General features: G+C 41.4%; 1 protein-coding gene across 2 annotated transcripts in view; it reads left to right on the top strand.

The window, feature by feature from the left end:
• RALYL (RALY RNA binding protein like) overlaps nucleotides 1-13,915 on the top strand; it is a 666,364-nt gene that overhangs the window by 493,398 nt on the left and 159,051 nt on the right. The window lies entirely within an intron of this gene.

The raw sequence follows: 13,915 nt of genomic DNA on the forward strand, positions 1-13,915 counted from the left end.
GAATGATGAATGATGAGCTGTGGTAAGAAAAGGGGCAGAGGGGAGAAACTGTGCAGCCGGCCGCATTGCGCCACGAGAAAAGGTGAAGTTATTTCCCGTGGTGCTGCTGGCGATAATGTGGAAAACATTATCGCCCAGAGCGCTTCTGGGTCATAACCCTGCCAAACCCCATTCACCCCCTTCCCCTCATTTCAATAAGACCCCCGAGATGCGTCCATTATCACGTGTAGTAGGGCATTATCGCACATGATAAGGCCGCATCGCATTTTGATAAATGACTCTATATGTGCTATAATTAAAATATGATAAGGAAATTGCTGTGCATTGCATGATACAGCAATAATGATTAAACACTGTCTTCTTCAAAGCAAAAGCATGGTGAAATTATTTTCTCCTGCTTTTAATATTAGTTATAGATTAGCAGGCAGATGTGCGAGTATAGGATTTATTGCTACTTCTATATCTATTTATGAATAAGATATTGTCTATTATGCTGCATTGAAATGTATATTACTTTCTAAATGTTGGGAAATGGTCAAAATTATGTAGTTCTATAACTGAGAATTAGGCAATTAGGCAGCTAGATCAGCCCCCATTAAAAATGTCACTATCTGGCTACATTTAGCTGTTCAAAAATTGGGCTGCTTCAGGAGTAGGGTTAGGTCAAGGAATGAATGTTAAATGCCTAGCAATGATTTCCAGCCTCAGGGGCCTAACTTAGGTGCCCAAATCTTGGTGCTGCAGGACTAACAGGGTCATTTATCAAATAGCGTTATGGTGTTTTCGCATCCGTTAAGCACCTTTAACACATGCAAAAACCCCTTTAACGCATGCAATAGCATCATAACGTATGGTGCGATGCAAATCTGAAAAAGGCAGGCTAGGTTTACTGTTTTGCAAAGCCCTATTGCATGGCTTTAACACTGATTTTAGCTACACCTTTTTCAGTAGTATTAAGCCATGCAATAGATTGTGTTATTATTGCATTTTGTGATGTGTTCTCAAATACATGATTTAGTAGTTTTGAAGCCCCAGGAGAGAGAGAGAGAGAGAGAGAGAGAGAAAGAGAGAGACAGAGAGAACCTAGCCAAGGTGCCCTCACCTTGGTAGGTATTTATATCTCTACGGGAGGCCCACCTAGTAACTTGAGGTGAGGTTTAGGTATTAGTGTAGGGGTTAGGGGCCACTTTGACATTCAAAGTGAGTCATACGAACAAAACAGTGTTCTCTTGTGAAGATTTGATGACCCTCGGAGAGAGGAAACTCACTCAAAGAGGAGATTTGTGCAATGTTCTCTCAACCTAGTTGATGTTACCCAGGTACAGAGTCCATCAAACTAGGTTGAGAGAACATTGCACAAATCTCCTCTTTGAGTGAGTTTCCTCACTTCGAGGGTTATCAAATCTTCACAAGAGAGCACTGTTCTGTTCGTACGTCTCACTGAATATTAAAGTGGCCCCTAACCCCTACACTAATACCTAAACCTCACCTCGAGTTACTAGGTGGGCCTGCCATAGAGATATAAATACCTAGCTAGTGTGAAGGCATTATGCTAGCAAGGTTGGATACTGAGCTATTGCTGACAACTAACCCCCCCCCCCCCCCCCTCAATAAGTTTTTTCACATTTTGGAGTATTTTGTGAGCTCTCTAGTAACAGGGAAATGCCTCCATTATCTGAATGTAATCTGCTTTGAAGTGTCTGAAAAGCAGAATATAAATCAAATAAAAATATTTCAGTAAAATACATTTGTTATGTATATAGCAATCTGAAGGATAGCAGACTTTAATAACCAGTTTGCACATTGTTAAAGGATTGCAAAGACTCATTTAAATATAAATCAACTAGAAGAGAAAATGTTTATTCTTACTGGATTTTAGTCTTATTTTCCAGAACTATGCAATGAATAGCTTTAATGCTACCCATTCCTTTAGTCAAAATTTATATTTAAAAATTCAAAGAAAAAGACTTTTAAAATAGTGTACTAGCCATATTTTAGAACACAGCTTCTTTATAAACAATATGGGCCGGATTTTAAAAGGGTTACGCGCATAAGGTACACGCGTAACCCTTTTAAAATCCCCTCTGCATGCGCCGAGCCTATTTTGCATAGGCTCGGCGGCGTGCGCAAGTCTCGTGGCTTGCCTGGGGGGGCATGTCGGAAGTGACGCGGCATTTTTGGGGCGTGTCCAGGGGCGTGTTTCCGGCTCGGGAGTGTTTCGGGGGCATGGCTGAGTGCCCCGACACAGCGGCCTGTGTCGGGGCCTGCCGCACCAGCACGCGTAAGTTACTACTGCCCGGAGGCAGTAGTAGGATCTTTTAAGATAAAGGTAGGGAGGGGGTTTAGATAGGGCCGGGGGGGGGGGGGGGGGGGCTAGGTAGGGGAAGGGAGGAGAAGGTGCGGGGGGGTGAATGGAAAGTTCCCTCTGAGGCCTCTCCGATTTCGGAGCAGCCTCGGCAGGAACGGGCAGCGCGCGCAGGGCTCAGCGCGTGCAAGGTGCACAAATGTTTATTATGTTATTCACTGACGAATTATTTTACTGTTGCTTGTTATTGTTGACTTGTTCTATGTTCATTGCCCAAATGTTCAATTGCTCAAATGTTCTATGTAACGCCATAGCCGCGACTGTTCTGTTATATGGAAACCAATATGATTTGATATTTTGTTCAAGAATGTCGGTATAGAAAATTTCTAAATAAATAAATAAATAAATAAATGTGCACCCCCTTGTGCGCGCCGACCCCGGATTTTATAAGATACACGCGGCTATGCGCGTATCATAAAATCCCGCGTACTTTTGTTCATGCCTGGTGCGTGAACAAAAGTACGCGCGCACGTAGATTTGTAACATCTACCCCATAAGCTTTTTATTATAACTGATTTGACACTGGCACCGACAAAGTATAAGACATTGATAAGACAGGCTAAGAGAAAATTTGAAAAGAAATTGGACATTGAGGCAAAAAATAACAATAACACTTTTTAAAATATATCCAAAGCAGAAAGCCTGCAAGGGAGTTGGTTGGACCATTAGATGATCAAGGGTTTAAAGGGGCACTTAGAGAATATAAGGCCATTGCGTAAAGATTAAACAATTTCTTTGCTTCAGTGTTTACTGAAGAGGATGGAGAGATACCTTTCCAGAGAAGGTTTTCATGGGTGATGATTCTGATCAACTGAACCAAATCACGGTGAACCTGGAAGATGTGGTAGACCTGATTGACAAACTAAAGAATAGTAAATCACCTGGACCAGATGGTATACACCCCAGGGTTGTGAAAGAACTAAAAAATGAAATTTCAGAACCATTAGTAAAAATTTGTAACCTATCATTAAAATCATCCGATGTACCTGAAGATTGGAAGATGGCCAATGTAACCCCTCTGTTTAAAAAGGGATCCAGAGGTGATCTGGGAAGCTATAGACCACTGAGCATGACTTCAGTGCCAGGAAAAATCGTGGAAACTGTTATAAAGAATAAAATCACAAAACATTTAGAAAGACATGGTTTGATAGGACACAGCCAACATGGTTTTACCCAAAGGAAGACTTGCCTTACAAATCTCCTAGATTTTTTTTTGAAGGGGTGAATAAACATGTGGACAAAGGTGAACCAGTAGATGTGGTGTATGTGGATTTTCAGAAGGCATTTGACAAAGTCTCGCATGAGAGGCTTCTAAGAAAACTAAAAAGCCATGGGATAGGAGGCGATGTCCTTTTGCGGATTGCAAGTTGGTTAAAAGACAGGAAACAGAGTAGGATTAAATGGTCAGTTTTCACAGTGGAAAAAGGTAAACAGTGGAGTGGGATTTGAACTTGGACCGGTGCTTTTTAATATATTTATAAATGATCTGGAAAGGGGTTCGATGACTGAGGTGATTAAATTTGTAGATGACACAAAATTATGCAGAGTAGTTAAATCTCAAGTGGATTGTGATGAATTGCAGGAGGACCTTGTGAGACTGGAAGATTGGGCTTCCAAATGGCAGATGAAATTTAACATGAACAAGAGAGAGTTCCATTTACCATCACACATTGTCTTCTGTCCGTCAACCAGTTTGCAATCCAGGCCACCACCTCAGCACTCACTCCTAAGCTTCTCATTTTATTCACCAGTCTCCTGTGCGGGACTGTAGATAGTTCACTATTGTCTCTTTCAACAGTGACTCCATTACTTTTCCCACCACCGAAGTGAGGCTAACTGGTCTGTAGTTACCAGCCTCTTCTCTGTTCCCACTCTTGTGAAGTGGGACGACCACCGCTCTTCTCCAATCACTCGGCACCATTCCCATTTCTAGGGATCTATTGAACAGGTCACACAGCGGACCCGCCAGCACATCTCTGAGCTCCCTCAGTATCCTGGGATGAACTTCATCAGGCCTCATGGCTTTGTCCAATTTCAGTTTCTCTAGCTCTTCCCATACATTTTCTACTGTAAATGGAGTTACATCTACTCCACTCCCCTCCAGTTTTTTGTTAACTAGCGACGGTCCCTCTCTAGGGTCCTCTTTAGTGAACACAGAAATGAAGTATTTGTTTAATATTTCTGACATTTCTTCATCTCTCTCCACACATTGATCTTTTCCACCTTTCAGTTTCACTATACCACTTTGAACTTTTCTCTTTTCACTGATGTATCTGAAAAATGTTTTGTCACCTCTCTTTACCTCCTTGGCAATCCTCTCTTCTGCTTGACTTTTGGCTCTCTTGATTAATTTCTTTGTCTCCCTCAGTTCTACCAGATATTCTTCTTTGTGCTCCTCTCTTTGGGATCTTTTGTATTTCTTGAATGCTGTTCTTTTAGCCTTTATTTTGTCAGCTACCTCCTTTGAGAACCAGATAGGTTTCATTTTTCTTTTGCTTTTCTTTACTTTTCTAACATATAGATTTCTAACATATAGATCATTTTGCTTTTGCTTTTCTTTACTTTTCTAACATATAGATTAATTGCCTTGGTAATTGCTCCTTTTAGATTGGTCCACTGTTGATCCACATCTCATCTCTCTCATACTCCCAGCCTTTTAGTTCTTCCTCCAGGTACTTCCCCATTTCATCAAAGTCTGTGTTTTTGAACTGCAAGACTTGGGTCTTTGTGCTTCTTTTCCATATCCTTTTTGTGATATTAAACCATACGGTTTGATGATCACTGGTGCTGAGATGAGCGCCCACCTGGACATCAGAGACATTATCTCCATTAGTGAGCACTAAGTCGAGTATAGCTCCCTCTCTCATGGGTTCCATTACCATTTGTTTGAACAAAGCTCCTTGCAGAGCATCCACTATTTCTCTACTATTATTAGATTCTGCAGATGGGATTCTCCAGTCTACATCTGGCATATTAAAGTCATCAACGATCGCCAAGTAGCTTATTTAAAACAAACTGAAGTAAATTCTTTTTCACTCAGCACATAGTTAAACTCTGGAATTCATTGCCCAAGGATGTGATTTCAGCAGTTAGTGTTACTGGGTTTAAAAAAGGTTTGGATAAGTTCTTAGAGATTAAATCCATAAACTGCTATTACAGTAATTGATAAGCAATAGTAGCTTCTGATCTGTCTAATGTTTGGGTACTTGCCAGATACTTGTGTCTTGGGTTGGCCATTGCTGGAAACAGGATGATGGGCTTGATGGACCCTTGGTCTGACCCAGTATGGTATTTCTTATGTTCTTATGTAAAGTGTCAGGCTTGTAAAGTCAACCTAACTATTCATAAAATAGATTGAAGCTTGTGTACTAAGAGTAAAATGGCAACACAATATGTAATATCTGCTATGGGTATAAACTCATAAAGATATATTCACATTGGATATCACAAAGGCATATGTAGCAAGAAATGGTCAAGATAAACCCAAGCAGGTTACCATTCTCTCTCACACACATACCCAGGCTGACTACCATTCATAAACACATAGACTCAAACCCAGGCAAGTTACCTTTCATTCACATACACAATGAGAAAACATAGGCAGGCTCCCCATTGGATCCAGAAGGCCACCAGCAGCTGAAAAGAAGAGCAGGCCATTGGCAGCTGAGAAGAGGAAGGAACCCATTCTCCATGTATGCCTGTCCTGCATTATTCAAACTTGCAGGGCTAGCACTTCCTCTATGCAGATTTCACTATGCATGAGTGCAGCAATGATTACATACTGGCCACACATAGTTTGAAGGCTAGCTCACTTAGAGAAGCAGGAGAATGGGCTTCTTCCTCTTCTAAGCTGCCTGTGGCATCCTGGGCCTGTTCCTCTTCTCAGCCACCAGCAGATTCCTGGACCTCTTCTTTCTTTAGCCACCAGCAAAATGTGGTCTGCCTGTGACTTCCTGGGTCTTTTCCTCATCTTGGTTGCCAGTGAGATGGGGTTTGCCAGTGGCCTTCTGGGCCTCTTCTACTTCTCGGCCACCGGCGAGGTTGGGTTCGCCGGCGGCCTCCTGGGCCTCTGTCTCTTCTCTGCCACTGGTGAGATGGGGTCTGCTGATGGCCTCATGATCCTCTTCCTCTTCTTGCCCGCCACTCTCCTGAATGTGCATGCAGTTGGTGGTGCACAGCACACCCCGCTTCGAAATTGGAGGTGCCTGTGCACTACTGCACACTATGGATGCTACACCAATGCCTATTTTTGGTACCAAAAAATCCACCTAATTGCTGAAAAATAAACTCCTAAATTTACATTTTATAAACTGCTAGAATCAGAAGAGCTAATTATGATTTGGGTTTCTGATTTAGTTGTTTATAACTTGTAAACTTGTGTGTTTATTTTCAAGTTACTTAAGAGTATTTGAAGGTATTGAAAATCTGTGTTTATCATTTTTTTCACGGTGCACCTTTTCCACAATTAAAATACTTCAGGCCCAATATTCAGAGCTACTTAGCCATAAAAGTTTGGCTTATCCAGCTAAGTGATGGTGATCCAATGTTTGGCCACGTCCATTGGCCACCACTTAATCAGATAACTATTCATCAGAGTAAGTGGTGGACACGATAGGGGTGTTCCAGAGAGGAGCTACTTATTTCGATGAGCTGTGAATTTTTTTCGCAGCAGAGGCTCCACTATTGCGGGGGGGGGGGGGGGGGGGAGGTGTACCCGTAATAGTGGGCTCCTCCCCTGAAAAAAATAGTGCAGCTGTATTACCACGTTATTTTGTCTGAATTAAAAAACAACATTGTTGAGGTATAATTGTTCCTCCCTCACCTCCCAAATACCCCTTCCACACTCAGAATGAAGATTGCCAGCAAGCAGAAGGGTCCATGGCACCCCCTAGCCCTGAGCCCATTCAGTGCCATTTTTTAAACCGGCCCTGAACTGACCTTGCCCAGTCACATGACTGAGGCAAGGTCCAGGCACCAGACCTCAGCCATGTGCTAGGGGGTGCCACAGGCCCTTCCACTTGCTGGCAGTCTTCATTTTGAGGTAATAGAGTATGGAAATGGGTATCGGGAGTAGGGGGATCCCCTCTATACACCAACAATTCTTTGGACTTGGAAGGTACAAGGGGGAGTGGGGGAAACCACTATACACTAACGATTTTATTTCTTAATTTGGGGATTGGTGGGGAACGGAGTATCGGGAGGGGGGGACCTGTCTGTCACTTTTTGTATTGAAAGGGGGGTAGGTGGTTGCCCTATGATCCAGCAGTCCCAGGCTGAGGAGGGAGTTGTCAGGTGTGACCCCCCCCCCAAACACTTTTAAACTTTTTGCCACTTTTCTCATTTTTTTAAATTTAATTTTATATTTATTGAATTTTCATAATTTCAAATACATTGAAACCACAATTTCACAGAAAACAGGAAGAAGAATAAGAAGCACAATTTTTTACATTGTTTTCCAGGAAAATAGTCAATATAATGTAACATTTCTTCCATATTATAAGTAAATATGGGGAGACCCTAAAATATAAGCAGTACAATTAAGAAAAATCATAATTCGAAGAACAAAAAAAACCTGGCACACCTTGTTATGCAGATTAACAAATAGATTAGCCATCACTTCCAGATCCTATCTGGAGTGAGAGTCCAGGTATAGACGTAGTTGCTCTATTTCTGTAAATACATACTTATCATCATGGTAAACCAGAATACAACGGCAAGGATATCTCAAATAAAATTTGGCACCTCTGGCCACAATTTCATTTCTCATAGACAGGAAGGCTTTTCTCTTGAATTCTCTTAGTAATGTCCGGGAAGACTCTAATTTGAAAGCCATAGAATAAATCAGACTGCTTTTTAGATCTCTTTAAGACTTCATCCTTGTCAGATATTTGCAGAAAAGTCACTAGGACTGTTACCCTTTCTTCAATTTTTGCTTCAAACGATTTCTCTAAGAAATCTGTTAAATTATCTGTGGAGGTATTTTTATCCAACAACTCTTCTTGCTGCACTTTCTCTTTTCTTGATCTTTCAGGTATATAATAAAATCTCGACATTATTAGTATTGTTATTTATGTATAGGTCAAAATATTTATGAAATAACTTTTGATTAAGTCTTTTAATGACATCCATTTTGTTTTTGAAAAGTTCAAAATTCTTAAGTTATTTTTCCGTAGCTGATTTTCCAAAAAATCAATCTTCCCAGTAGCATAGGATTCTGATCTTATAAGATTAACTTGTACCTCGTTTATATTTTTAATTTCTTTGTCCACCGTTTCTAAAGATTTTTCAATCGTTTGGGCTTTAATCTCCAAGGAATTAGATTTTTCCATATTCTGCTTCACTACATTTGTTAAATCAATTATAGCCATGTTCATTGTGGTCAGGGCCTTCCAAATCTCTTCAGACGTTATTTTCTCAGGTACTCTTAGTGGGTAAATCAATACTACGTGTATTCCTTTTTTCTCACCTCCTTTATCTGGAAGGCCTTCTTTGCCTAGCTCATCTGGCCGTGTTCCAGCCTCTCCCCCTCCCCCCCAGAGCCTGAATTTTCGAGGCTCTCCGAAGTAAGCACAGATTCCATACCTCTTCTCTGGGGGTCCACCAATTTTCCTGGGAGCTGGTTCGGCGATTCCTCTAGCTGCTGTTCCGTACCCCCTTCCATCGGGGGTTTGTAGGGGAAGAAAGGAGTTGTCGGCTCACAGGGGCTTAAAGATATTTCATCGGCCAAGGCGTGTGACGTCCGCTCTCCGCCATCTGCGCCAGTGGCCCCACTCTCCGGCACAGTCTGCACGCCACAAAATGCTTCCTCGATCCACGTTTGGCAAAATGGTATTTCAAGCATTGAGGTCAAAACCTCTCAGATCCTTGCCTTTCGTTTGGTGTGCGGCATGAAAGATAAAGAGGAAAAAACTTCCAGAGGAAAATTTAGGCAAGTTTCAGCAAAAAGAAATGCGGAGCTCAGTCGCTTCCATGCTCACAGTGTGGCGGCCATCTTGGGTCCCCACCGCCACTTTTCTCTTTTGTGAAGGTGGGCCCTTTAATTCTAGCTCGGGAGCATCATTACCTACATTAGGGTCTCAAAGCTTCCGTGTTAGACTGATGATTTGCCAAAAGGTGTAGGAAAGACTAAAGAGGTTAGGACTTTTCAGCTTGGAGAAGAGACGACTGAGGGGGGATATGATAGAGGTGTTTGAAATCATGAGAGGTCTAGAACGGGTAGATGTGAATCGGTTATTTACTCTTTCGGATAGTAGAAAGACTAGGGGGCACTCCATGAAGTTAGCATGGGGCACTTTTAAAACTAATCAGAGAAAGTTCTTTTTTACTCAACGCACAATTAAATTCTGGAATTTGTTGCAAGAGGATGTGGTTAGTGCAGTTAGTATAGCTGTGTTTAAAAAAGGATTGGATAAGTTCTTGGAGGAGAAGTCCATTATCTGCTATTAAGTTCACCTAGGGGTAGATTTTTAAAAACTGCGCGATCGTGTACTTTTGTTTGCACAGCAGGCGCAAACAAAAGTACGCTGGATTTTATAAGATACGCGCATAGCCGCGCGTATCCTCTAAAATCCTGGATCGGCACGCACAAGGCTGCCGATTTTGGGCAGCCGGTGCGCGCCTAGCCGATCAGCCTGCCTCCGTTTCCTCCGAGGCCGCTCCGAAATCGGAGCGGCCTCGGAGGGAACTCTCTTTCGCCCTCCCCTCACCTTCCCCTCCCTTCCTCTACCTAACCCACCCCCCCGGCCCTATCTAAACCCCCCCCCCCTACCTTTATCTATGGATTTACGCCTCCCGGATGGAGACGTAAATCCACGCGCGCCAGTGGGCTGCTAGCGCGCCGAGACTCGACCTGGGGGCGGTTCCGGAGGGCGCAGCCACGCCCCCGAAACGCCGCGCCATCGGGTCCCGCCCACGACGCGCCCCCGACACGCCCCCTTCCAAAAACCACGGGACCAACGCGCATCCCGGGGCTCTGCGCGCACCGGCAGCCTATGGAAAATAGGCGCGCCGGCGAGCAGGGCTTTTAAAATCCGCCCGCTAGAGAATAGCCACTGCCATTAGCAATGGTAACATGGAATAGACTTAGTTTTTGGGTACTTGCCAGGTTCTTGTGGCCTGGATTGGCCACTGTTGGAAGCAGGATGCTGGGCTTGATGGACCCTTGGTCTGACCCAGTATGGCATTTTCTTATGTTCTTATGTTCTTAAAAGTGTTCATGTACATTGCAAACAACATAGGCAATTCAAAATTGCCCTCATAATGATCACCAGTGGGGTACCTCATGGTTCAGTGATAAGGTTAGTTCTCTTCAATATCTTTATTAGCGATATTGCAAAGGAACCTGATTGAGAAAATATACTTGTTTTCTGATAACACAAAAATCTATAACATTGTAGACACACCAGGAAAAGTGGACAAATATGTGGTTTTTTCAACTTTATTAAAGTATTTCAAATTTACAAGCACTCTGCACAGAAACATGAGAGTAATAAACAATATAAAGTGAATTAGACACTTTAAAGAAAACAAATTATTAACTCAATAAATCAATATAAGAAAATAGGAAGATCAGCACAAAAAAGGAGAAATATTTAAAAAATCAATGAGAAACAAAAAAGAAACAGCTATAACATGATAAATCCTATGAACAATAAAATTGACTTCTAATTGACTTACTGAGCTAGGGGGCTGCAAGCCAAAATAGCTTTCCTAGAATTTATAAACACTTGTAACTGTTCAGGGACAAAAAAACCCAACAAACTTTAACCATGCATTTAAACATAGCACTTTCACAGATATCTTAATAGTAAAATAGCTCCTAATGCCAACATTTTCTGATGTAATGCTAAAAAGCCCTTCTCTCTTGAGTAGCATGTAAAAGTTCAGGAAAAATCCAAACAGTAGCCCCTATAAACTGAACATTTTCATTTTTAAAGAAACTCTTCATAACAAAGTTGAGATCAGATTCCAAGAAGAAGGATACTAACAAATGGGCTTTTTCAGAAACTTTGTAATTGGAAGTTTCTAGGAAGGCTGAAAGATCTAAGGTCTCTCTGCTTGGTTTTGCTGGCTTCCTGATGGCAGAAAATAGACTTTAATCAGAAAGAGAATAGTTTTCAAAGGAATCTTCAATACCCCAAGAAAGTATCTTCTGAAAGCAACCCTATGAGATTCACCGATCACTCTAGGATAATTAAGAAATTGAAGATTAAGATGACACAATCTATTTCAATAAATTCCATTCCTTCATGAAGAATATATCTCTCCTTCATAAGCATAGTTTGAACTGTCTTTATTGAAGATATTTCCTATTCCTGCAAGAAAACTTCTCCTGGAATTGATTTTGGACAGTCTCACAGGCAGAAATACGACGAGAGTTAGAAATAGTATCAACTTTATCCAGTTAACACAGGCGAGACAGATTGAGGCTACCAAGTCCCATATAGCATCCAGTGTGACCACTGTGAGCTGGTAGAATTAAGCTGATTATAGCAAGTTGTGAAGAAAAATGTTACTAACCACCAAGCTCCACAAGAAGCCCTGACTGATCAGCCAGCAAAATATCAGTGGCTTCCCCATCAAATGAAAGATCAGCGTTACCACGTGGATCTCGGAGGCTCCCCTCGATTCATCTTCTTTGCTGACATCAGTCTACGCTGCTGAAGCCCCACTCTAGGAGACATCATGCTGATCTGGCGGTGGTCCAAAGTCAAGGGGGCTGAGGGAAACTTCTTCCTCAGCTGAGGCCAGCTCTCCATTGTTTGCCCCAACAATGGGGATTCCCCCCTCAATCATCGCAGGTACCATGAATTCAGGGATAGTACATTGTTGGGTGGGGGACAAAGAAGACTCTGAAGGGTTTAACTTTGCCTTCCTTTTTAGATGCATAGTAGCAGCAAGAAACTAATGAAAAGAAGGGAAGCAGGCATCTGATCCATGAAAGTTTCATGCCGCAATCTTACTCCTCTCTGGCCAGCTTATGACAAATTTGTTTTTTAATATTGTAATCCACCCTGACCTACTTTTTCAGGTAGGGTGGAATATAATGCTCTTAAATAAATAAATAATGAAAGGAAAGAATGATAAAGGGTTTGGGAACTGTACTTCAGTGCGAAATGGTGTAAAATCGTGCATCTAGGGCATGAAAATCCATTAGCCACTTTTCAATTAGGAAGACAAACTTGGCAATTACCAAATAGGAACGGGATCTAGGAGCAATCATCCTGGCTGATCTGCCTTTCAATGGAATAAAGAAACAGGGGAAACTAATCATATGCTTGGATGCATAAATGAAGGTAGCATCTTCGGGAAAAAGAAGGTAATATTGCCCTTGTTATAGGGCACTAGTCAGACTCCACCTTGAATACTATATTACTATATTCAGTTGTGGAAGCTGTACTTTTGCAAGGACAGTAAAAAGATGGAAAAAGTTCAGATGAGGGCTAGCAAAATGTGCACTCTGGAAGGAAAAAAGGAAAAAGGGAATATGAAAGATATATTCAAATATTTAACAGGCTTCCATAAATAGAAAGTGATAATTTATGTAAAAAAAGAAATTCAAGGACATGGGATCATGATATGGAGATGGTGGAAGGATGCTCATGGAAATAGAAAGATAGTAGATACCTAGAAGAGCCTACCAACAGAAGTTGTATTAAGCAAAGCTAGAAGAGAATTTAAGTATCCTTGTTAAAAATATAGAGGAAGGTGATAAGAGTAGGGGAGAGGGGTATGGCAAAAGAAATATTACTTTGAGTATTGGTTGAGGTACGGAAACATATATTCATCTATCCTGAACAGTAGCGAGCCTAATGGTGGAGATGGCAAAGCTGACTTGAACAGAGTGATGCTGTAGTTGCTTTGCACTTCTACAGTAAGGAAAGGTGGTAGATTTAAGCAAAGAAGTGAAAGATATTGGAATACTCTCGGTTATAATCTGGGAAGAGGACAGGTTACCTAACAAGGACAGCAGGCTGAGTTAATTGCATTTCCCCAGATACGAGCAAAAAAGATGAGGAATAATAATAACCTCCAGGCTGTCAAGTTTGTATGGATAAAAGATGAGAAATCCTAACGGCAGAGTGTAGTGGTAAGGGTGAGAAATGGTGATAACTAGAGCAAGGGCAGTATAGACAGCTAAACTTGTATTCTGACGAGGTTTGACAACTGGGGGATATCCATAGCTATAGTAATATTGTAAGAGTATTCAGGCAGAATTTTAAATGTTCCTCATCTATGCATATCTGTTCTTCTACTATGTTAATATTAAAAAAAAAAAAAAAAAGACACAGTCTTATATTTATAGATATTGTAGATAGGATATCACAGTAGAAAACTTTTAATTTGGAAAATAAACTATTTCAGTTATAAATGTTGTGAATCATTACATTTTCAGTAGGTACTACATACTATATTCTATCAGAAATCCATTTGTATGCAAATGATTTTGAGGTTTCTGCTCTTGATATGTTCTAAATTAAAAATGTTAAACTAAAGTGCATTATTAGTGGAAGAATAGGATGCATGGCATCCATATTTGCCAATGAAAGA

Source organism: Rhinatrema bivittatum, chromosome 2 (genome assembly GCF_901001135.1).
Source record: "Rhinatrema bivittatum chromosome 2, aRhiBiv1.1, whole genome shotgun sequence".
NCBI classification, from domain to species: domain Eukaryota; kingdom Metazoa; phylum Chordata; class Amphibia; order Gymnophiona; family Rhinatrematidae; genus Rhinatrema; species Rhinatrema bivittatum.